Genomic DNA, 7,048 nt, shown 5'->3' with positions numbered 1-7,048 from the left:
ACAGATGGGTCGCAAGCCACCATCTATCTCGAAGGCGTCCAGATCGAGCAAGTGCAGGACTTTAAATACCTTGGGTCGCTGGTCCAGGAGAAGAAAGTTGCATCCACCATGGAAATTCACAGCAGAATTGGACAGGCGGCCACTGCGTTCCCCTCGCTCAAATGGTGTCTGTGGAAGAGGACCAACATTTCCACAAAGACTAAAATCCGACTCTTCCGGACTTTGATCCTGCCCATTCTTCTTTACGGATCGGAAACATGGATTTGTCTCAAGTTAGATTTGAACAAACTTGAGGTATTCCAAATGCGATGCCTGCGGCAGATCTTGGGCATCTCTCTTCGCGACCGCATCACTAATGATACCATCCGCGCCAGATGCCAACAGCAACCAACCATTGCCGACCAAATCCAGAAGCGAAGGCTCAGATGGTTTGGCCACGTATGTAGAATGGGCACGAACAGAATACCATCCACACTCCTTTGGAGACAACGACCCACCCAATGGAGCATCCAACGGACCGCGCCTAGGAAAACGTGGGCCAAGCAAGTGGAAGATGACTTGAAGAGCCGACGTCTCGACCTTAACCAGGCCAGGACTGAAGCCATGGATCGTAAGGTATGGAAGAACATCACAGAGCAAGTCCGAAACCCTGCGGCACCTACAGCAGCATACTGGTTGCGTGGCCAACCGCCTCCCCCAGCTGCCAGCTAAGGACCAAAGAAGAAGAAGAAGAAGAAGAAATCGCCTAGTAAGGTACAGAAGGGGGAGAATCAGTGGTTGTATGTGGTGTTTTGTTAGCAGTTTTTAACAAAAAAAAAATTGCCATTTTGCCGTTTCTTTTTGTCATTTCTGCTGACTTATTGTGATGTCATGTGACATCCCCTGGTAACATGCAGGCGAGGGAGAAAGCAGTGAGTGAGAGGTGCCTTCACATCCTATCACTGCCTTCTTCCTCTCTTTCTCGCCGAAGTACGGCGTTATACCCATATTCGGGATAACCTTGCAAAATATAAATATGAAACAAGGATTCAGATAAGTAAATTAACATAAGTTTGCAATTTAATGTACTGTACTGTATTTATTTCAAATAAATAAAATGAATTATTTTACTACGCGTTGAATGCTGGTAAACGTTAACCAATCAGATGACTAGCACGACTTCTAGGTAAGTAATTGGATAGGATTTACGAGTACCACTGAGTTGCAGACTGATAATCTCTTTGGCTCTTAATTCGTGCTTAGTAGCAGCACTAGTTGCCTGATGCCAGAGGTGCGAACAATGCATTCCCAGTGAAGTCTCTTGTAATCTTATTATAATAATTATTATTATTATGATTAGTCATATGGTGTAATGAAGCCTGAGGCTTATGCTGCACCGGCCAGAAAAAATTTCCGAGTTACCCTGAGAGAGAGATAGAGAAAAAAATTGTTTTCGTAGAACAAAGAAATTTCCACATAACGAACAGATATTTAACTCCAGGGCTCACATCTGATGAGTATGGGCTTGGCACACACAGGGTACTGAGCTAGATATCATCATTCTTCTCTTTCTTGGTGATTCCTTTCTACTTCTCTCTCTCTCTCTCTCTCAGGGTAACTCGGAAATTTTTTTTTGCCGGTGCAGCATAAGCCGCAGGCTTCCTTGCGCCATATGGCTAATAATAATAATAAAAATCTGTAGGGTCTTATATATAAAATCAGTAGAAATAAATTAACTCCTGGTGATATCTTTAATACAATAATCTCAAATAATACTGAAACTCTGAACTGGACTCAAACTGCCAATCAAATACTTGGGACTCTTTCCCAACGACGATAGAGACCTCAGTGACTCACATCTGTTATGGGCTTGGCACATCCAGGGTCCTGAGCTGGATATCATCATTCTTCTCTTTTTCGGTGATTCCCTCTGTCTGCGCTCTAGCACAGTGGTATCGCCACTGTCCTCTCCACACCAGGTAGAAAAGGCTTGAAGCCCGTCGATGACGCATGGAACTTTAATGGACTTTTTCACACTGTGGTTGAATTAGTTGGTCTGAGGTGTTTTGGCAAGGTTTTTCCCCCAGAAACAGGAATTTTTTTTCATCTAGCAAAACAGGTAAATCGACCAGAGAACATGCAATTTACAGATACAAATAATGATATAGGTAAGAAATTACCGGTTGACCCTATGTTTTTTCCCCCTATTCCTACCTTATTTTTTTGTGGTTTAAAAATTTTCAAAACTAGGTTCCTGCAATATTTATATTTTGACCTCATGGGGAGGGTTGCCACAATTTGGTAGGTGAAGTAAGCATTGCTTACTGGTGGCAGTTCAGGAGGGCACCAAAAATATTTTTGATATTGCTTTCTGATTGGTTATCGTTTATTAGTATTCACCATTTAGGGCGGAAAATTTTATTTTGCCTACTTATGGCACATAGGATTAGAGTGCTACTGCTCGTGTGTAACACAGTTGGCAGAATTGCTGTTCTCCCCACACCAGGTGGAAAAAACCTGGGTTCCAATCCCATCAATGATGAGGGGAATTTTTATGGGCCTTTTTCACATGGTTGAGTTAGTTGGTCTCAGGTGGGGATAGCATGGTTTTTTGTCCAGCAAACAGAAATTCGACCACAAAACACATGCAATTTATATACTTATATACAATATATACGGAGCAATATGGCCTTAGTTGCTAATGCTCCTAAAACCCATATATATACAACATATACATAGCTCACAGTAAAAAAAAGCTAAAAAGCTTCCGACGCTAGAGCAGTGGTAAATTGAATATGTTCATGCAAGTAAAAGTGTACAGGGTGATTCACTACCAGTGCGACAAACTTGCAGGTGTAGGGGGCACAAAGACGAATCGGAATCACATAATATTGCAGGGTCCGAAATGCCTTCGTCATGCAGGAGGTTGCGTAAGCAAAGAAAAAGAACAGAAACAGCAACCCGTTAGTGTAACAGAAATCATTTTAATGACAAGTTTTACATTGGCAAAAAGTCATGCTACAGGTGTTCGAAAGTTCGACCAGAAGCAGTCACATAGGCTTCACAGCGCCGCCGCATGGAATCACTAACATTCTGGAAGATTCCTGGCATGTCTCAAATCTCCCTGGCAGCTACAGAGATGCAAGCGACGAGGTCTTCAACTGAATCAACGGGGATCTCCTACACCAATGTCTTCATTTGACCCCAGCAGAAGTCCAGGCATGATAGGTCCGGTGATCTAGCAGGCCAATATGAACCGGACCACCACGACCTATCCAATGCTGTCCAAATGTAACGTTTAGGTGTTGGCACACGTCATTGGTGTAATGTGGGGGCAGCCCCATCATGCTGGAACCACATTGAGCGGCGCAACGACTGAGCTTCTTCAATACGTTCGGGCAGGACTTGCTGTACAAAGAGCAAGTATGCCCTACCGTCCAGACGAGGGGGCAGAAGGTATGGGCCAATGAGGTGGTCTCCAACAATGCCGGCCCAAACATTGAAAGAGAAACGGCATTGAGTTGCACGTGTTCGCATACCATGGGGGTTCTCCAAAGCCCACAAATGGGCGTTATGTTGATTGAAGGTTCCCTCTCTTGTGAAACTTGCCTCATCCGTGAACAATACGGATGCAGCAAATGCGCTGTCTGCCGCTCTGTTGAAGAAACCAAGTAGCAAAAGTCCTCCAGAGTGGATAATCCACAGGCTCCAATGATTGGACGCGTTGCAGATGTTATGAACTCATTTGGTTTGTTGACAGTATCCTGCATACAGTGGATTGGGAAATACCCAATCGTTGGCCTATTGCTCGAGTACTCATACTCGGATTGCCTTCTGCAAGACGTAGGACATTCTCCTCAGTCTGGCGTCCTCATCGTTCACTCTCGATTCATGGTACCTCTCGTGAAACAACCAGTCTCACGTAACCTGTGCACACGTGCGAAAATCGTATGATGAGGAGCACGCCTGTGCGGGAAACGTTCCTGGTACAAGCGCAGAGCGGGGCTCCCATTACAGTCCGCAGCTCCATACGTGAGGTGCATGTCAGCCAGTTCAACATTTGAATACTCGTCCATCCTACTGCCTCGGGAACCAGTTCGCAAATGCTAACTTCCAGCGGGATCGCTGTTCATGCGACCTCCCGTTCAATGTCCTCTATCGCATGACGAAAGCATTTCAGGCCCTGCAATGCTATGTGATTCCGATTCGTCTTTGTGGCCCCTCCACCTCCTTCAAGTTTGTCGCACTGGTAGTGAATCACCCTGTATATATACATATTTATCAAAATATCCTTTCTGTACAGATATTTTTCACTTAGCTCATGAAACTCTAGAGTACTTACACTGGTGTTCAAAGAAAGTGCATCACCCCTTAAAATTGTAATTGTCGTCCGAATAACATATATGGCAATATTTCTTACAGATTGAATCAGATAAGATTGACAAGCACAGGTGATGACGTAATATTGCATCAGCTGTTACTTTCAGCTATATAAGCACGCTGTGCAAGAGTTGCAGTCATTCCTTGCTTGTCAGGATGGCGAGTTACGTGCAGTTGATGCCACAAAGAAAGTGCTATTGTTGCTTTATGTGAGGATGTTCTTCCCATCATATTACTTAGAGCGTCTTGTAATCAGTCAACAGTGAGTAGATTTATTTTCACACTCAAGAATACTGGTTCCACTGACAGGAAAATGACTGGATGCAATGACTGGTTCCACTGACTGGATGCAAATGAGCATCTACGCCAAAACAGGACTGCATTTTGAAGCACTTATGCCTTAAAAACTGTAAATCTTCTTTGTCTGAGCTGAAAAGAGAATGGAAAGTGCATACAGGAGTGGTAGCAAGTGCAGTAACAGTCAGAAAATGCCTCTTCAAAAATGGACTTGAAGCCTCTCCTCACACAAAAAATGAAAAAGGCCCAATTAATTTGGTGTAAGGAGCATGTCAAATGAACCCCCAAGCAGTGGAAGTCAGTTATTTTCTCGGATGAGAAGAAATTCAACCTGCATGGTTCCAGGTTGAATTGGAGACAAAACGATTTGCCATAGATGTGGTGAAGAATACCATCCAGCAGCCAAATGATACGGGGGTACATTCCGTATCGCGGAGTAGGTCACCTGCAGTTTATAAAAGGTTCCATAAATGCCAATGGATACCTGGCTATATTGGAAGGCAAATTGCTGCGAACCATTAGAGACCATTTCAACCTGCCAAGTAAGTGCATCTTTCAGGATGACTCTGCTCCTTATCATCGAGCAAAAAGTGTAAGTAGGCACTTCTGTAGTTACTTTAGCTTGATTTCTGCATTAGAGGTTTGATACATTTGTTACAGGTGAAAAAATGGTTGGAATAATGGTCCATTACAACTCTTAGCTGGCCAGGAAACAGCCCGGACCTGAATCCTATAGAGAACTGTTGGCATCGTGTGTAATCTGCAGTTGCCAGAAAGAAACCAAAGACCCTTTGTGAACTTCAGGAAGCCATAATTCGTGTTTGGAACCATGAACTATCAGTTGATTATTTTCAGAAATTGATCTTGTCAATGCCCTTGACAGTGTGCTGCTGTCCATTAGGTCAGAAGCAGTTCAACTAAATATTAGTTTGCACCTGGTGAACTTTTCATTTTTTTTTTCATTTAAAATGATAAACGGAAGCAAATTGAGGGCTTCTGATATATAAATAATATTGAGGTATATCAAGCTTAATGTCCAAGTTTGCAGACGATACAAAAGTTGGCAGGGTTGTTAAGGACACTACTGATGTTATGCTGCTGCAACAAGATCTGGAAAGGTTGAGCAGATGGGCTAAGAGGTGGCAAATGAAGTTTAACACTGACAAATGTAAAGTACTACATATGGGAAATAGCAACCCCAGAGAAACGTATCAACTGACAGTGGTAGAGAATGAAAAGGACCTGAGGGTAATTGTGCAGGCAGATATGAAGTTCTCTGAGCAGTGCAGATGGGCTGCAAGAGTAGCTCATGGTGTCTTATCAATGATATACAGGAATTTTTCTGGCAGGGATAAGGAGGTCATTATTCCCTTGTATAAGGCAATGGTCAGGCCACACCTTGAGTACTGTATACAGGTCTGGAGGCCTCATTTCAAGAAGGATGTAGAGCTGCTGGAACGAGTACAGAGAAGGGCAACAAGGTTAGTGAATGGAACAAATGGTTGCTCTTACAAAGAAAGGCTTAAGTTTTGCAAATTACAGTGTCTGGAGACTAGGCACCGGCAAGGTGATCTGATAGAGGTGTATAAAGCCTTGAATGGTTTGAGCATGCTCAATGCTGATGGGATTCTGCCTCTTGCTCAGAATAATCACCTGAGAGGGAATAAATTCAAATTGAGGAAAGACAGATGTAGGATAGATGTGTGGAAATTTGACTTTAGCCAGTGGGTTGTTGGTTGGTGGAACAGACTTCCATCCCTTGTTGTGGAAGTTGATAGCCTAAATAAATTTAAGACTCAGCTGGAAAGGTATTTTGAACGAACAGAGGGGTGAAGTGAAAGTTTTTTTTTTTTTTGGGTGATGCTGCATAAGCTTGCTTTCTTGCATCAAATGCCTCTACTAATGCTAAAACTCCAGAAAATCTAAAGCAATCCCACATCATGATGGAACTGCCACTGTGCTTGACTAAACAAAAATTAAACGTCCTTAATTGTAGGCTAAATTCACATAAACACTCTACTCTTGGATCTATAAGTTTCAAATTTTGATTCATCTGTCCACAATACTTTTATTCACTCTTTATTTGTCCAATGTTGATGGCAGTTAGCCCCAAACGTTTATTTTAATTTTCCAGGTCTAATAATGGTTTTTGGAGTGTTACACGACCATGAAGCTTACTGTGAATGTACACACAGGAGTTTCTGTTCTTATTAAACTCAACTCAGATTTCAGGTGCAGCAGGTTGCCGATTTGCATTTAGAAATCAGTGTTATGGTCTTATCTTGCACTTCTGTTGTTATGTGCAGTTGTCCTGCTCATGGTTTGTCCTTCAAACTGCCAGTCTCCTGAATTCGTTGAATGGTAGTTTTTACTATTTTATATGACACCTAGT

Source organism: Mastigoproctus giganteus, chromosome 2 (assembly GCF_048544385.1).
Source record: "Mastigoproctus giganteus isolate SK-2022 chromosome 2, ASM4854438v1, whole genome shotgun sequence".
Classification (NCBI taxonomy): domain Eukaryota; kingdom Metazoa; phylum Arthropoda; class Arachnida; order Uropygi; family Thelyphonidae; genus Mastigoproctus; species Mastigoproctus giganteus.
This window is presented reverse-complemented; position numbering follows the sequence as displayed.